This window comes from Zonotrichia leucophrys, chromosome 12 (assembly GCF_028769735.1).
Source record: "Zonotrichia leucophrys gambelii isolate GWCS_2022_RI chromosome 12, RI_Zleu_2.0, whole genome shotgun sequence".
NCBI lineage: Eukaryota > Metazoa > Chordata > Aves > Passeriformes > Passerellidae > Zonotrichia > Zonotrichia leucophrys.
The window spans coordinates 2,643,935-2,662,427 of record NC_088182.1 but is presented as its reverse complement, the minus strand read 5'-3'; the positions used below and the strand labels follow the sequence as shown (position 1 = coordinate 2,662,427).

General features: G+C 42.3%; 1 protein-coding gene across 7 annotated transcripts in view; it reads left to right on the top strand.

The window, feature by feature from the left end:
• Positions 1-18,493, top strand: part of CHL1 (cell adhesion molecule L1 like) — a 135,109-nt gene that overhangs the window by 23,107 nt on the left and 93,509 nt on the right. For 5 of the 7 annotated variants that reach the window (XR_010441821.1, XM_064724106.1, XM_064724112.1 and 2 more), the window contains one exon: positions 9,432-9,512. The exons of 1 other annotated variant lie outside the window; for it this stretch is intronic. The gene's annotated coding sequence lies outside the window, so the exon portion shown is untranslated. The remainder of the gene's footprint in view (positions 1-9,431; positions 9,513-18,493) is intronic. One more of the 7 variants, XM_064724107.1, reaches the window with a different exon arrangement.

Genomic DNA, 18,493 nt, shown 5'->3' with positions numbered 1-18,493 from the left:
TCCTCCTTTTTTCCCTGCAGTTTGGGCCAGGTTTCTGTCGCTCTCCTGGGCAGTCCTCACTCCCACCTTCTGTTCCCTTTCTGTGTTGGAGCTCACTCAGGGATCCCATGTCCAGCCAAGCCAGCCTTCTGCCACGTCTGCTCCACTTCCCACTCACTGGGATTGTGGGTTGTTCTTGTACTTTGGGGAGGTTTTCCATGAGGATCAGGGAGTTTTCCTGTGCCCTTCTGCCCCCAGGGCCATCAGCCATGGCCTGACAACTCCCACCTCCCCGAGCAAGCCAAACTGCTCCCGAATTTCAGTGCTGCCAGGAGATCTCAGTCATCTGTGGCCACATTTTGTGAAGGCTGACTCAAGTTTTATCCACTTCCGGTTCTTAACTGGGTGATGGGCAGCAAAGCCCCCTCCTGGATGGCCTCTCATTCTGGCCTCCAAGAATTAAATCCCAACAGCCCTGTTTCCCAGCATAACATTCCTGAGAAATAATTCTGACTCACTAATCTCTTCTGAGGAAAATTCTGTTGTCTTGGCACTGTTTTAAACTCCTTTTACTCCTATAGAATTCATTTTCCAGCAGAAACATGTATTTTTTTCTGATAAAAAAAAGAAAATCCTATTGGACCCTAGTACTTGGAGTACCATAATAAATTGGTCATTTTCTTGATGACCTTTCTTGCTGAGGGGTTGTTGGTGTGGAGTCTTGGTGCCTGTGTGTGGGCAGAAGGAGTTAAAGCACACTTGAAGCCTGGAGTGCCAGTGTGAAGCACTCCTTGAATTGATGACTTTTTGCAGTTGCTCTTTCCTCCTTGTGCTTTCAGCAGAGCACGAGTTGGGATGCTCAAATTGCCCATCCTGACCTCAGCTGTCTCCTGTGTTAATCAAATGCCCTGTGCTGCTGCTTGGGCCATTAGCTGGGACTCGGAAGTTTTATTTCTGGCTCTGCAATTATCCCCCTGCTGTAATTTCCTTATCTGCATTGGGGATGAATAACAAAGCTCTCCTTCTTCGCAGAAGTCTCTGAGATTTGATGATGAAAAATGCTATATAAGGGTTCAATGTTGTTATGGGAACAAATGTCACTTTGTTTGCATGGCTTGACCATCTTAACAAGCAAGCAGGGAGTTGATGACCAAATCAAGATAAGAATTGAACAAATGAGGGATAATGAGCAACTTCAGACTACAGACTTCATTTTTTCCTTCTGCTTGAAAGTCATTCACTTTTTTATGTCTGTCTGTAGAGGATTCTTAGTCTGTAAATTATTTGCCAGTTGGTGTAGAAATCTTAATTTGCTTCCTTCGTCATTTGCTTATCATTTTAGATGCCAAATAAGTTACTTATTAGTTTGTGTGATAATTAGCAATCTCAGCATAGAATCACATATTATAGGGTTCAGTTTCCAATTTCAATATTGGAAAATTTTCAAGTGCATTTAAAGGGCATTTCCTGGGAAAAAAATGTGGAAATTATAGTTTAACAGCGAACTATCTTTGTAACAGGAAAAAAAATCATCCTTCATTAAAACTGTGCTCTAAATCTGTTATGAAAAGGGCAGCAGAAAACGGATCATTTAAAAAACTTTCAAACTTCTTTGCCTGTTATTTTCACTCAGTGCCACGGGTTAGGTCCTTGTGATCTTTCTGAGTTCATGATCATGACAGCTTGTATGAGACTTGACTTGTGATTTGTAGAGTGAGAAAAAAATCCTCAGTTCATTTTGCATACAATTTTTAACCAGGAAACATAAGAAAATGGTTTGCCAGGTGGGTTAAATAAATTTAGCTTCAAAAACTTACACTGATTTGAGTTGAATGCTATTTACCTTCAAATTGAGAGATGGTTTAAATGGGATATTGGGAATTAATTTCTTGCTGGGAGGGTGGGCAGGCCCTGGCCCAGGTGCCCAGAGCAGCTGTGGCTGCCCCTGGATCCCTGGCAGTGCCCAAGGCCAGGCTGGACACTGGGGCTGGAGCACCTGGGACAGTGGGAGGTGTCCCTGCCATGGCAGGGATGGCACTGGATGGGATTTGCTGTCCCTTCCAACCCAAATCTTTTGTTGATTCTGTTTCTCTGTGCTGAGAGTTGCTCCAGAGTGCCTGAGAACGACCATGACTTTGGGTGTGAACAGCTGAAAAATTAGTTTTTTGAATGTTTTATATCTTCAAAAATACAAGGCAAAGTTTTCTGGCTGCTTTCATTCCTGAAACCCCAATATTGTGATAACCTTCCATGGGTCTCCTGGAAATGCTGGCTATTTCCCAGCTGCTGTGCAAACTCTCAGGGTGCTGCCTTCGCTTGGGGAAATCCTTTTTCCAGCCCATGTGCCGTCGGGTTTGCACATGTCGGATCTCAAGATCTCAGTCCTGAGATGCTGAGCCACCGAGACCCTGGGGGGGCTCGGGAGTCCTGGAATGTTGCCAGAAGTGTCTGGTGGCTGGACTTTAACCCTGCACAGGAGACGACAAGGATGAGGGCTTCACAGGGTGAATGGTGAAGGGATTGGTTAATTAGAGAGTGAGACACAGGGTTTAGGATTTATGTACAGGGGGGTTTAGAGGAGTAAGATGGAGGAATTGGGGTGTGTCCTGTCCTTCTTCTTCTTCCTCTTCTCCTCCATCTTCTTTGGCCACGGTGGCACCTTTGTATTGGTTATTACTAAGAGTACACCGAGTTATAACAATAGATAGTATTGGAGAAAAATGATAAATATTGTACACGTAACAAAGGGTATAAAGATAGGTGCCTGCCCCGGAGGGCAGAGACAGTGTGCCCATGGCTGACTGCTGAGCAGATCTTTGTTCGGCTGAAAGAACATCTTTTAGATAAACAATTAATAAACATAAAACCAGAAAGAAGAACTGAAGCCTCTTCTCGTCCTTCGATACGCGGACTGCCCCAAGGCCACCCCCGGGCCTTCCAGGCCCTCAAACAGCCGAGATAAACCGGACATGCACATCCTCCGTGCTGAGGAGCTCACAGTGAGGCAGCTTTGAGCATTAGGAGCTTGTTAAAGCAGTGTGAGCGCTGCCTGAACCTCGGGGCCATTAGATGCAGAATCACTCTGACTGATGGGCAGGTGCTAAATTTGCCGAATTTTGCCCCAAAGTGCTGGCAGGCTGCTGGGGCTGTCGGTTTTGCTGGCTGACTTTTATGGACTCTCAGGATTTATTGAGCCAGCAGGGGAACAGTGACAGAGGTGATTCTGCCCCAGTCCCAGGTGCCCTCAGGGGGCAATAAGAACACCAGGTGCGCTCTGTAAATTTAAACTCAACTCATTCGTGTCCTGGTTTAAGTGCTGAGCACTCACTGGAGGTGTGAACATGAAGCCTGGGTGATTCTGCACAGACCTTGACATTTTCTTTAGGGAAAATATGGCTCTGCTGTGGCAGGGTAATGACAGGGCTCAGAGACAGACTGTGCAGCAATGAGCCTTTGCTGGGTGCTGGAGCCAAGGTGATTTTCTCCTGGTAACTATTCTAACAGCTTTTAATGCCATATATCCATATTATTAGGTTCAGCACCTGAATTATGTACTGGCAAAGAGCTATAACATTTCTTATGCCTGAGCAGTCGAGGACCCAAATCTGGCCCAATAGACTTGATTTACAAAAATGTGTTCATGGCTGCCTTCTTTTACTGGTGCAGTGAATCACAGGAATTGTCAGCCAGCATCATGAGGGGGGCCCAGACAGCTGGGATTAGTATTGCAAGGCTCTCTTCATATTCTTCATATTCCAGTAATAAATAAACAGTTGTTTGAGCAACTTGTAGCACTGAGCTTGGAGTAATTGCTAGCCACCTTATTCTATATGTCCCACAGAGTACAAACATATTTTTATTAATTTCTGTTTCCTGGTGAGAAAAGTTGAAATATGGGCAAAGCATGTCTACTAAACTAGAATCCTTAATTTTATTCCTGTACAATTAATATCTCCTACTGTTGCTAAAAAGAAAATAATCATATTATTTAAGGAACAGAAAAATGCTTGTGCTGACTCTTCTCAGCACACTGCATCTTTGCTGGTTGTGTTCAAAATGCACATGGGTAAAATTACATCGAGGACATTTATTTCTTTATTAAAGAGTTTCTTTTTCTCTTGCTATTCTCAACCCATATTAATTTAATGTACTTGCTGTTAGTCAGACATCACTGTAAATGCTCCCCTTAGCACATTTGCATTGCTGTGGCATCCATAAGCTGTAAGGACCTTGACCTTTTGCTGGCAAAGTTTATCCACTTCACCCTGTGCTATTTCCCAAGCTGGTTAAAGCATCTTTTTATTGCTTGTCAGAACCTCCTCCTTGCAAACCCTTCAGCTGTTAGCATGCACAAGGGCAGCTCGTGCCTCCCTGATGGGGACAATGGATGGGGACAATGGATGGGGACAGTGCCCAGCCCTGGGCGCTGGGATTTGGGTCCTTTCCTCCCTTTGCCACCCACAGGTCCCTGAAATAGGATCAGCCTTGCTGGAGTGCCCTGAGAGCAGAGTCAGGGCAGGTTTGATGTGAGAGCAGGGCTGGGGGAGCAGCCAGAGCTCCATCCTGGCCAGAATCCCCCTCCTCTGATGCCATTCTTCTTCCTCAAGTCCTGCAGGACAAATCTGTGAATTACCTTGCTCTGTTCTGCAGGGATCTGCAGCAGGCACAGCTCAAGTGATATTTAAATATTTATTTGTCATTTCCAGAGCATTGTCAGAGGCTGACTGGCAGGTTCTGCCTTTGTCACTTGTGTGTGTGTGTCAGGAGCGATGCATGGCTGGGATGTGAAGGTCACATTGCAGCAGGGACTGCTCATCCCTCTTTGTTTGCTCCTCCTGTGCCAGCTGGAGGTGCAGGAGCCTGGGAGGCTGCTGGTGCCATCTGTGGCATGGCCAGGGGCAGGGGGTGATGCCAGCCCTGCTCCTGTTCCTGCTCACATGGGGATCAGGGATCTCTGGCTGCCCCACAATTCCGGAGGGAGCCCCTGAGGGGCTCTGAGCTGCAGTGGGTGCACTTGGGCACAGAAATCAGCTCTGCCTTTGTCATGGCAAATATTTCCAGTAGGTTTTGAGGAGCAGTGAATTCTTAGTGTTTAAACACAGCCTGAAACCACGACACCTTTCCTTTTCCCTTCCCGGGTGGAAACACCTGGATCAGAGGCCTCTGAGTCACAATTTTTCCTTCATGTTGTAGAAAAGTCTTGGGCAAAATACTGGATAATCTTCCCTGGGGAATTGCAGGATCCCTGCAGGAATATTGGGTTGGGGGTGCAGGAGGATCCTGGGAATTCATGGAGTTCTTAAATGAAGGCAGTGGAAGGTGTCCCTGCCCATGGAAGGAGGGTTGCAGTGAGATGATTTTAAAGTCTGTTTCACACATTCTGTGATTCCAGGGTTCTCTGACAGCCCCACAATTCTGGAGGGAGCCCCTGAGGGGCTCTGAGCTGCAGTGGGTGCACTTGGGCACAGAAATCAGCTCTGCCCCTGCTCTTTGTCATGGCAAATATTTCCAGTAGGTTTTGGGGAGCAGTGAATTCTTAGTGTTTAAACTCAGCCTGAAACCACGACACCTTTCCTTTTCCCTTTCCCTTCCCAGGTGGAAACACCTGGATCAGAGGCCTCTGAGTCACAATTTTTCCTTCATGTTGTAGAAAAATCTTGGGCAAAATGCTGGATAATCTTCCCTGGGGAATTGCAGGATCCCTGCAGGAATATTGGGTTGGAGGTGCAGGAGGATCCTGGTGATTCAGGGAGTTCTTTAAGTGGAAGGTGTCCCTGCCCATGGAAGGAGGGTTGCAGTGAGATGATTTTAAAGTCTGTTTCAGCCATTCTGTGATTCCACAATTCTCTGACAGCCCCAGAATTCCAGAGGGAGCCCCTGAGGGGCTCTGAGCTGCAGTGGGTGCACTTGGGCACAGAAATCAGCTCTGCCCCTGCTCTTTGTCATGGAAAATATTTCCAGTGGGTTTTGGGGAGCAGTGAATTCTTAGTGTTTAAACTCAGCCTGAAACCACGACACCTTTCCTTTTCCCTTTCCCTTCCCGGGTGGAAACACCTGGATCAGAGGCCTCTGAGTCACAATTTTTCCTTCATGTTGTAGAAAAGTCTTGGGCAAAATGCTGGATAATCTTCCCTGGGGAATTGCAGGATCCCTGCAGGAATATTGGGTTGGGGGTGCAGGAGGATCCTGGTGATTCATGGAGTTCTTAAATGAAGGCAGTGGAAGGTGTCCCTGCCCATGGAAGGAGGGTTGCAGTGAGATGATTTTAAAGTCTGTTTCACACATTCTGTGATTCCAGGATTCTCTGACAGCCCCAGAATTCCGGAGGGAGCCCCTGAGGGGCTCTGAGCTGCAGTGGGTGCACTTGGGCACAGAAATCAGCTCTGCCCCTGCTCTGCCTTTGTCATGGCAAATATTTCCAGTGGGTTTGGGGAGCAGTGAATTCTTATTTTTTAAACTCAGCCTGAAACCACAAGAGCTGCTGTAAATTGGCTGGTTCTATTAAAACCAGTGCTATAAATCAGCTGATTGATACTTGTATAAATCTAGTATTTTTTCCCACAAGTTTTCCTACACTTTTCACTGGAAATGTTTTTGATATAAACCCTTCAATCTGACAGCTTTTTTTGCCTGTCCTCTGTCCATACAGTCCACTAATAACTTCAGCCCCACAGACCTTCTCTCTGGGAAATGCCATTAAGATTTTCTTTTAGCAAAAGTAAGCAGCCCTTCAGAAATCCTTTATCAGGCCTGCTTTTTCCTGTTGTGGTTTTCCTCTTGCCTTTTCCTTTTTTTTTTTTTTCCATGGATAGCTGTAATTTAAAGCTTACAAGATCGATAAGTCCAAGCTGCACAGCATAAATGGGAGAAGCAGACAAACAACTGGTAAAGATAGGAGACAGCTGATGGAAATGAATTCAGCTATAAAGCATTTGAGTTACTGTTCTCTGCTGTGATTTCTGAGAGAGATTAAAAAATGGGAGGAGGGAGAGATACAAATCATCATTTCCTCCTCCCTCAGAATCTCAGGTTGAAATAGTGCTGAATTTCTTCTTTTTCTTCCTATGTCTATAAACAAACAGGAGATTTTTTTTTTTATTTGGAGGAGTGTGACGGTGTTCACAGAGGTCTCAGGTTGAGGGAGAGATGAGGATCTGACTCCATGTTCAGAAGGCTTGATTTATTATTTTATAATATATATTACATTAAAACTATACTAAAAGAATAGAAGAAAAGGTTTCATCTCAGAGGGCTGGCTAAGCTAAGAATAGAAAGGAAAAGAATGATAACAAAGGTTTGTGGCTTGGGCTGAGAGTCTGAGCCAGCTGGACTGTGATTGGCCATTAATTAGAAACAACCACATGAGACCAATCCCAGATGCACCTGTTGCATTCCACAGCAGCAGATAACCATTGTTTACATTTTGTTCCTGAGGCCTCTCAGCTTCTCAGGAGGAAAAATCATAAGGAAAGGATTTTCATGACAAGATGTCTGCGACAGGGGAGAGCTTGTAATCAGTTGCAGGAGAATTGGCTTAATCCAGAGCTAACAGGGGGCAGAGCAATGGCTGGAAGCCTGGCCCTGATGTAATAAGAGCATCTTGTCCTGAACCCCCCGAATCCAGCCCTGTGACAAACTGAAACCCTGAAAATGGCCTCTGTCCTGCCCTGCTTGGTGGCAGAAGGATTTTTCCACTCTGCTTTGCAGCCCTGGTGATTCTGCACAGGGCTGGGTTGGGGTTTGCTCTCTTTTCCAGCCCAGGCATGTCTCGCAAAGCTTGGGCCAGGCTGGCAGAGCTGGGCTGGGCTGTGCCCAGCTGGCACAGGCTGTGCCTGAGGAGATTTGCATTTGGCATTACAAATTGCAGTCACATTGCTCTGGGGAGGTGCAGGCTCTCTGAAGGGCCGGGTGCGGTGCCAGCAGCACAGCAAACATTGCTGGGCTGGAGCCTCAATAGGAGTCAAGAAGGATTAAGGTGCAGCTGAAAGTAGAGCTGCGGTTCCTAAATCACCACGGAGCTTTAGAAAATGTTTCGTGTTCACACCAAAACCATAATTTATCGACAGAGGGGTCAAACTGTAAAATATATGTGCTAGTGAGTTGTGTTTCAGTGAAACTGCAAACTTCTGTTGATGGGGAGATTCTTGCAAATGTTCCCTGTGTGCCCATGGCCACAGAAGCTCCCTGAAAAGCCAAAGCTGTGTGTGTCAATAAGCACTGACATTTTATGTGTTTGCATCTGTGTGTGCTGAGGTTGGCTCTGCTTACCCCAAAAGATCAAGGGCACTTTGCAATATGGATTTGAAACACTCTGGGAAAGGAAGTCCAGGTGCACGTGGGCACTTTGGGAGAGGGATTGGCCCCATCCATGGGGAAATAAATAACTCTGTCTGCACCTGGTGAGATGAGAGCAGATAAAGAGATTATCAAGCAGTGACAAGAAATAAAATAGGTTAGATGAATTCCTCTTTATCACTTCTTCTCCCTCAAGACTCTCTGAATATCTTGTCATTCACACGGAGAGGTTGGAAAGAAAATCACTTTTAAAGGTGACCCAGAGAGGTAAAACCAGGCCAAAATGGTGTTTGTGTGCTCCTTGTGCCCACAGGGATTGGTGTGGCGCTTGCACTGTGTGAGCTGTAACATTTGGGAGAGCAGGAAAAGTGGGATTAGAGCTCCAAAATATTTTCCAGGCTTTTGCTGCTCCCAGCACCCTGTGGAGCATCCTGTGACCCAGCTCCAGGTGGGAATAGTGAGGTCAATGCCAGAGATGAGTCCTGTCCTTGTAGTAAAATACAGAATTACAGCTTTTGGTCAATGTGTTTAAAACAGGTGGAATGTATTGGGAAAAAACCCAAACAAACAGTTAAGGGATCTGTTTCCTCTTGGATGCACTTCTCTCCCACAAGCTGTTTTTATTTCTTTTCCTTTAAAGGAAGGTAACTATTGAAAATCACTTTGAAACGGGTTTCATGTTAGGAGAGCAATAGTGTAGGTGGTGATTGATAAGATTTATTGTTTCTGGGTTCGTGTTATCTTGTGATTCTGAGGAAAGCTGAATCTTATCTGTTTGGTGCTGTATAAACACCTAACAGGCTTCAGAGAGCTTGCAATGTAAGCAGACAAGAAAGGCAAAGCAAGAGAGGGGAAATGTGCAGAAAAGTGCCTTGTTCCAAGGCCACAAACCAGGTTTGGAATAAAAATCAGATCTTCTCACTTCAGCCCATTTTTTCCTCTATTCCATGGGGTATGTTGCTTCTGTTATTTAAATATGGAAAAACCTCTCCTTTTCCAGGTAAATGAAGGGCAAGGAGAATGAGATCAGACAGAAACTCAGCTTACAGGGGAAAAAAAATAAAGCAAAGGAATTGTACTGATAAAGGTGCTGGTTTTAGATAAATTGAACATATGACATGCCATTACACAACTCACAACTCTTTCTTTATTTCTAGATGCAGTAAAGTGGGGAGAAGGATTCAGATGTAGAACTACAGCCTGACCATGCACTGATGAGGAAGCAGCCCCATGTACTGGTTAGAAATGCAAATTTTTCTTTTTAATACAATATTTTTCTTTTCAATTAAATGTTTTGGATGTCGCTTTGATTTGCCTCTCTGTCTGAATGATGACAGTTAAAGTCATTTTAATAATTTTGGGCTTGTTTGATACCATTTCTGTCTGGAGAAATCTCTTTATAAAAGCACAAACACGTGTGTGTGTATGTGTTTGTGCAGGTAGGCAGGCTCTGGAATGCTTCCCTGTGATTTTAATTCCCTGGAGGGTGTGGACATGCTTTCAGAGCCTGACAGCTCCCAGGTCAGATGGAGCTTGTTTGTCTTCTCTTTTTGCAGCTCAAGCAAACATTCATTTGTTATTGTGTGTGGAGCTGAGCCCCAAGCCAGGCTTTATCCTGTTGTACCAACTAATTGGTGAGGAAATTGTGATTTTACATTTAAAAAAACACCCCTCAGCTCTGGAGAAAAAGGTGCTGTGGTCATTCTACCCTGATTATTTCAAGGTCAGTGTCCCATTCTGCTCTCCAGGGCAGGGAAGGGCTGGATGGATTTCCTTGGATTTCCTAAAAGTTTGAAGAGAAATAGCGGAAGAGCAGGGGCTTGATGGTGGCACTGCCAGCGACTGTTCCCAGGGAAAAAAGCCTTTGGAGCCCTGGGGTTATTTATGGCTTGGGCTTCTCCAGGACAGTTTGTTTCCATGGGATTTCAGTGCCCATGGGCCCTTCCTGGAGGGAGATGTGCCTGGAGGAAATAATCACGCTGGCAAGGGGGTTCTGTCTGTTTATTTAGCTATTTTTAAATCCTATTCAGAAAAAAGAAAAAAAAACCAAACCAAACCAACCCTTCTGTAATTCTGTTTTCTTTCTGTTTGTGGCTGCTAAAAAGGGAGTCTTGGCTACCAATATGTGCATTTCCCATGGACTTTTACTAACAGGAGCTTCAAGGTGAAAGCTTTGCCTATAATGGGAATTATTTACACCATAACTTCCTTTTGAGCTGCCATTTTTTAGGATTTTGTGTTCAGTTCGCTGGCCTTGACTACTGTAGAGAGCAGGTTTCTTATGTATCTGCTGCTGAATTTAATTTTGTGAACTTTGATGGGTTGTAAAAATCAGAATGATAAAGTTATTGACAAAATGTAGTTTGTCTGAATAGCATTTAAAAGGTTTTAGGATTATTATTTTTTAAAAAAATTCTTTTCATATACCCACTAATAAATGGATTTTTTCCATTACAACCAGCAATTGTTCCAAGTAGAAAATAATTTACTAATTTCTGATTAACCCCAGCTAATCAGGCAGGCAGTGGGATCCAGCTGCTGTGTAAGTCCAGATCTCCATAAAATCTGGTTATGTTTTCATTTATCTCATTGTGGGGGCAGCTCTGGCCTGAAAAGCTGACTTCCTTGTGTGCTTGTGAGCTAGCTGATAAACTTTCCCTCTTTCAAGCCCATCCAGCTGGAAAGGCCACCATGAAAAGCTGGCTGGTTTTTGGGTATGAATAAAAAAGAAGAGGGATTTACTCTGTTTTTCTTAGTGGACAATGTCTGTTGCTTCTTCTTGCACACCTCCAGAACCTTCTACCTTTTTTCCCCCAAACCTTCTCCTTAAGGATTTATTCTGTTTTTCTTAGTGGACAATCTTTGTTTCTTCTTGGACACCTCCAGAACCTTCTGCCTTTTATTCCCCAAACCTTCTCCTGAAGGATTTATCCTGTTTTCCTTGGGGGACAACCTTTGTTGTTTCTTCTTGCACATCTCCAAAATCTTCTCCTACCTTTTATCCCCCAAACCTTCTCCTCAAGGATTTATTCTGTTTTCCTTAGAAACAATCCTTGTTTCTTCTTGCACACCTCCAAAACCTTCTCCTACCTTTTATCCCTCAAACATTCCCCTGAAGGATTTATTCTGTTTTCTTGAGGGCCAGTCTGTGTTGTTTCTTCTTGCACACCTCCAGAACCTTCTGCCACCTTTTATCCCCAGGCTCATGGTGTCCCATGAGCTGTTCCATTCCAGGGATGAACTCTGGCCATGCAGGCACAGCACTCCAGGTGCAGACTTGATCATAAAATCACAAAATCACAGAAGTTTGAAAAGACCTTTAGGGCCATTAGATCTGACTGGGTGCTGCAGCACTGCTGAGGCCACCGCTCACCCATGTCCCCAAGTCCCCAAGTGCCACATCCACGTGGTTTTTGGATTCCAGGGTGTCCCAAAATGCTGCAGCCCTCAGAGCTGGGGCCTGGCTGTGCCTGCAGTGTGGGTGTTTGGAATTTGAGTGTTTTTCCCCTTTGCATCCCAGCTCCAAGCACCATTTCTGTGGTTTTGTGCCTTTTCCTCTCTGTCTGAACCCATTTCCCAGGGCAGGGATCAGCCCTGTGACCTCCTTGCCCTGAATGACCAGAGAATGAACCCAGAGCCATTCAGATGGGGCTCCAGACTGGATTAATCTGTGCTGCCCCACAAATAACTGCATTTACTCACACAGGGGCTTTTTATTTAAATGCATTTCTCCTCTTTGTCAGAGAGAGGAATCGTAATTAAGATTTCATTGTGTGATGAACTCCCTATATTTAGAGCGTTATTGGTGAATCTTTTCCTTTCTGAAAGCTTTTAAAATCTGAAACCTTTTAAAAGATATTTAGCAGTAGGAAAGTTGGTAATCGTTCACTTTCATTTAAAATTCAGGGCATGGTATGTGAAGCTGTGTTTATGAGGAGGGTACATGGTCCTGTCATTTTCTACTTGCTTAAAAGCTGCATAAGTGGTTGAGGAAGCTCCCAACCTGAGGAGAAGAAAGGGCTCATTAAAAAGATTAGCTCATAGAGAACAAATTAAACTTCAGTGCCCTGCATAAAGATTATAATAACTGTAATAATAAATGAATTAATAATGCATTAAAGGAGAATTCCTCCAGTCAGCTTGTCACACGCTTATCCTTGAAAATTGACTTTAGCGAGGTGTGTCACATGAGCTAATGGCCTTAACTGATGGATTTGGGGTTTTTCCACACTCCAAAATCCACTCAAACCCATATTTCTCAATTTTTGACAGTTAGTTTGCTGGATAGACAGGCAGTGAGTTGGGCCATGTGGTGCTGTAGCTGGGGAGGAAGCTCTGGTTTTAACCTCAGGTCATCAGAATTGGGAAATCCTGAGCTCTTGGAAGGGGAAAATTTGGCAATCCAGGGCTGGGGGCTGCAGAGCTGCACCAGAGGGGAACATCTGGGGCTGATGTGGGATGCAGAATTTAGATGGAACTTGATGCCGAATTTTGCCCCAAAAGGCGAGAATAACTGCCTAAGAGACTCAATTTAAGTCAGCGTAGACAGGAGGTATTTTATTACGACGCGTCGGAGAAATCACAAAGGGATTTCTAAATATCTCATGACAGAAGCAGGCTTTTTATACAGTTTTGGGTGCAGGGTTACATCATATCACATACATAATCATGTCTTTGCATGCATATTCATAAGAGGCGTGGTGTGGGCGGAGCGTGGGCGGAGACATCTCTTTTGAGGATTATCTTGGTGGCCATTCCGGTGCCTTCATCGCGGGCAAGGGTCTCCTGATGAGTCTTCCTCTTTAAACTTTTGAACTCCTATCCTAATATGGCCAATTCCCGGTGTACTTGGCTTGGTCCCCATGGCTTGGCACGGCTCTTAGGGTCAGTTTGACATTGGCAAGGCTCTTAGGGTCAGTTTGACATTGGCACGGCTCTTAGGGTCAGTTTGACATTATTAGCTCTGAACATGCTTAGCTCGTCAATTCCCCTATCCCTATCTCTCTCTCCTGTTTGCCCTGCTTACCAAACTTCAAACAGAAGAATCCACCAGGATTGCTTTCGGATTAATGAGTAACCTGGCGCCCAGCACCATCAGCAATTCCTGAATGTGGATGGGGCGAACCCCCCCTGTGAGACCACCCGCCGGTGATATGGGATATGGCTCCAGCGTTAGGGGTCGCGTCAGTAGCTAACCGTGGAATGGGATAGGACTGTCTAGGATTAATTCTCAGTTTGTGGCGCTGCCTAAGCATTTTGATCAATAATGCCCTATAAGTACCACTGAAAACAAAATTATGTTCCTGTGCAGTAGCAAAATGCTGATTGGAAAGGCAGTTTGGGGCTTCAAACTGACAGAGAGGAGGTTTAGATCAAATATTTGGAATTAATTCCTCCCTGTGAGGGTTCTGAGGCCCTGGCACAGGTGCCCAGAGCAGCTGGGGCTGCCCTGGATCCCTGGCAGTGCCCAAGGCCAGGCTGGACAGGGTTTGTAACACCCTGACATAGTGGAAGGTGTCCCTGCCATGGCAGGGGTGGGGTGAGTTGGGCTTTGATGTTCTTCCAGCCCAAACCACTCTGGGATTCCATCTGGGGATCTTCCATAAATCTGAGTGTTTTGTTCCCACTGTAATCAATATGAGATCATCAGGGTTTAGGAATTAGTTACCAAATTCAGCACTGAAGTAAGAGGCATCCAGAGGGGTTTAGTTGAGGAATTGGGGGTGCTGAGGCATCTCCAGACAGCAGCAAAGTGAGAGTTTGGAGATTTCTGCAGTCTCCCCTGGGTAAGGGCTGAGTTTCTAATGGTTATTGCACTGGGGAAAAACTGAATTAGGGGAATTGATTATCCAGACATAGTAAGGTTGTAAAATGCATCTTTAGGCAGCTGGGTACCTTTAAAATTAATCCATTATTCACTCCTGAAACTCAAACCTGCTCCTCCAAACCCAGGCACTGCTGAAGACGGAGTTCACATGAGCCATGAGATGGTTAATTTTTAGAATCTTGAAATAATTGAGGCTGGAAGGGACTTGGGGAGGTTCAAAGAGGAATCTGTGGGTTCCAGAGATTATGGGGAACACTTTCCCTGTTCCTACAGAATCATGGAATGGTTTGGGTTTGAAGGGGCCTCAAAGATCATCCCATTGGCATTTCCCACCAGCCCAGGTTGCTCAGTTTATGATGATTGTGTCACACTGGTGCTTCTCTGTGTCCTCAGTTACACTGCAAACTGGTATTTGTAGGGGTTGATTCAACACTGAGCTTTGCCTGTGAAAGACATGAAAGCAAATTCCTTCTGGGATGCTTTTTAGTTTTAATTTGAAAATAATTGAAAATGCATCTCTGGTGTTTTGTTGCTTTTATTGGAAGGGTATTTTTTAATAAAAATCTCATTCAGCATAAAAAGGACAACATCAATGGGGTTCTTATCAGTGCTTTGCATCATGTTAATACCAGAGCCAGCAGTGAGTTGTGCAGGTATTATACCAGAACAAAGGAAATGATTCCAGGGATTTTATCACAGAATATTCTGAGTTTGCTTGTCAAGCCCTGCAAGATGTGCTCTGCTTTGTTTGCTGGCTGCTGTCAGAGCACTGAGCAGTGGCTGGAGTTTGCACAGGGATTCTGGTTTGCTTTGGCACATCATCGGATCCACGCTGGGAAAATAGTGAGATATCAAAGAAAACAGTGAGATGTCCATTAGTGCTGGAGCTCTCACAGCTCAGAGCAGAGTTGCCTCTGCACATTTAAAGTGGTCACTCGGGGTGCTGGAAGTACAATCCCTTTTTCTAGGAAAATGAATCCACAAACACCAGAGGTTTATGTCCAAAAAGGAGACAGAGGAGTCATATTACTTTATTTGAATAAAGAGAGAGGCCATGGGACATTCCCCTGGGATCTCTCAGATTTTTGGAGGACGCAGCCTCCTTTTTATCCCAATTTCCAGCCACATTTCCCTCTCTCTTTCCCCATTTCTGAGGTGCTTGAGAGTTCAGACTGTCCAAAACACCTGATACCAAAGATTTCCTTCTAATGTATAACCCTCCCTTTTCATTTTCAATTCTTATGAAATTTAGGGGTTTTTCCCCATTTCTGAGGTACTTGAGAGGTACAGACTTCCCATAACACCTGATACCAAAGATTTCCCTCTAATGTACAACCCCCCCTTTTAATTTCTAATTCGTATGGAATTTAGGGGGATTTTCTTCCCCATTGTTTCTTTCATCTCTCAATGTCTAATTTAATTTATCAGCAAACCTAAAGTTTATTTGTAAAAGCAAATACCTTTTTCCATTCATCAATCAGTGGAACCCTTCCCATTGTTCCTTTATCTCCCAGTGCTGGTTTATCGCCAGCAGACCCACAGCTCGTTTATAAAGACAAATCCTCTATTCCTCTCACTTTTTTCAGCCTTCCCCCAGTAAGGACTGAGCAGTGAATTCTGAATTTTGGAGCAGAGCAGGGGGCTGGCAGTGGGTGAGGAGGGAAGCACAGCTGGGCTGGATCTGCTCCTCCAAACTCCCAATTTCTGCTCTCAGGGCAGCACAAGGAGCTAAATGCTGAGGTGTTCTTAAATTTCCACTAACGAGGCCGGGCTCATTAGCACTCTCATCAAATGGCTTTCAGTTGCTATCAGTCTGACTTGGATTTGAATTGATGACCTTGAGATAAAAGGCTTTTTATTCTATTACCCATCTCCTGAGCCATCAAGTCTTTAATATGCCGTGTAAAATCAGTTTTCAGATGGTATTTCTTTTATATAATATCGTCATTTGTTACTAATGATGTCTGATTTGGGGTGCTACAAGCTATAATTGTGCACAATAGTACTTTTGTTATTCCTATTATTTCAGATTTATCTGCTGTATTACCAGCTACTTGGAGACACAGAGAAAATAGATTGGTAATAGAGTGTAATCCAGTTTTATATAAACGAGTTAATAAAATCACATAAAAATACCAAGTTAGGTTCAGCATCAGCAAAGCTCATCTGTTACTTCAGTAAATTGAAGTATAAAATTCTGCTTTGATGCTGAAATTTTGCTTTACTTCAAAATGCTATATGGGACCAGCAAAGGTTATAAAAATGAGTGAAAATATGTAATACAGACATCACAGTGAAGGAAGTTTATTGCATGGCACCCTTTTCCTCCTGAAGGCTTTTCCCTGAGGATAATATGGAGAAGATCATGTGAAACCCCAATGTACACAGGAGGGTCAGAAGTGTCACCAGGGAGCTTTTCCTCTTTTGGTTTTATGTCAGTGTGTTTGTTTGGAAAAGATAAAACTGGGAGCACTGGGATAAAAAGCTGCCTTTAGGGGGAGATGCCTTGGGAGCTCCCAGGTATGGACAATTGTCCACAGCTGATCTGGCTTGGAGGTATCCAATGAGAATTTGAAAATGAAAATATTCCAAGGCTGGTGCTGCAGCAGTTAGTTGTGCCAAATTAAATGGTTTTCTTCCAGAGGAGATAATAACGTTTCTATAAGATATTTTTTATTGGGTTTTGACACTGAAAAATAAAGGGTAGAATGCAAATCTGACACAAATTTAAGGGGTCACCAGCTGAGCCCCCTGGAGCCCAGCGCATCCCCTGCCTCCAGCAGAGGTGGTGGTGCCAAGGTCATTGCAGGAGCTCCCAGAAATGAGAGATTTTTGGAGATAATGTATGAAAATGATTAATCGTGAAGCTCAGACAGCTTTCCATCCTGTCTGTCCTCAGTGTCCCTCTCGGTGGATTAAGGCAGCCACTGGTGGTGCTCCCAAAGTACAACTGATTGGAGCCTTCTTAATGAAAGCCTGTCGCGTGTTGGAGTATTGGAATATTGGTGCCATTTCCCTCTGCCAGCCCCTCTCTCTTGGATGAGCAAAGCTCCTCCTCTCCAGGCCAAGCTGCTGAATCTCACATGGATAATTCCCTCCTGTGTCCTGTGGTTAACATCTGGGAACATCTGGGAACATCTGCCCAAACACCGCTTGTGTCTGGCAGAGCCTCTCCTTGCTGACTCACGCTTGGGTTTTATCCTTTCCAACCTTTGTTCCCACTGCCTGTCTGAAAAAAACCCCATATTTGAAAGCTTGCCCTTAGTTATGCCCAAAATAAGTAGGAAATATAGATATTTTAATTAAATTATATATATTATTATATATACATAAATATTATATTATATTATATTATATTATATTATATTATATTATATTATATTATATTATATTATATTATATTATATTATATTATATTATATTATATATTACATATTATATATTATATTATATTATATTGTATAATATTATATTATATTATATTCTTTATATCTATTATTATATTATTTATTAAATATTAGGCATTATATAATATAAATGACATTATTTTAAAATATTAATATTTTAATTATATATAAATTTATATATTTATATATTTTAATTACCTTTTTATGATATCCTAGATAATTTAATCATATATATTATAATATTATAATATGGAGTTAATTAAATATTTTGTTCAGAAAGATTAAAAACCAATCTTGAAATAATGAAAGATAATATTTAATTGAAAACTATTTATAATATTAAGTATAATATAATTAAAATTTATTATATACAATATGTAATATATAATGTATTATATATAAATCTATATATATATATTACAAATACATTTCATATATTATATTCATTATATATATATTATAGAATATGTATTATATAGAATTTTATTATATATTATATTATATTATATTATATTATATTATATTATATTATATTATATTATATTATATTATATTATATTATATTATATTATATTATATTATATTATATATTATTTATTATATTATTTATTATTATATTAGGCATTATATAATCTATAAATGACATATTTTAAAATATTAATAATTATTTATATATAAATATTTATATATTTATATATTTTAAATTACCTTTTTATAGATATCCTATATAATATATCCTATATATTATAATATATAATATATAGTTAATTATAATTATAATTATTTTGTCAGAAAGATAAAAACCAATCTGAAATAATGAAGATAATTTAATTGAAAATATTAATAATTATTTAATTATAATATATAATTAATATATCATATTATATACAATATGTAAATATATAATATATTATATATAGAATCTATATGATATAATATATCAAATACCATATATCATATATATCATATGTCATGTATCATATAT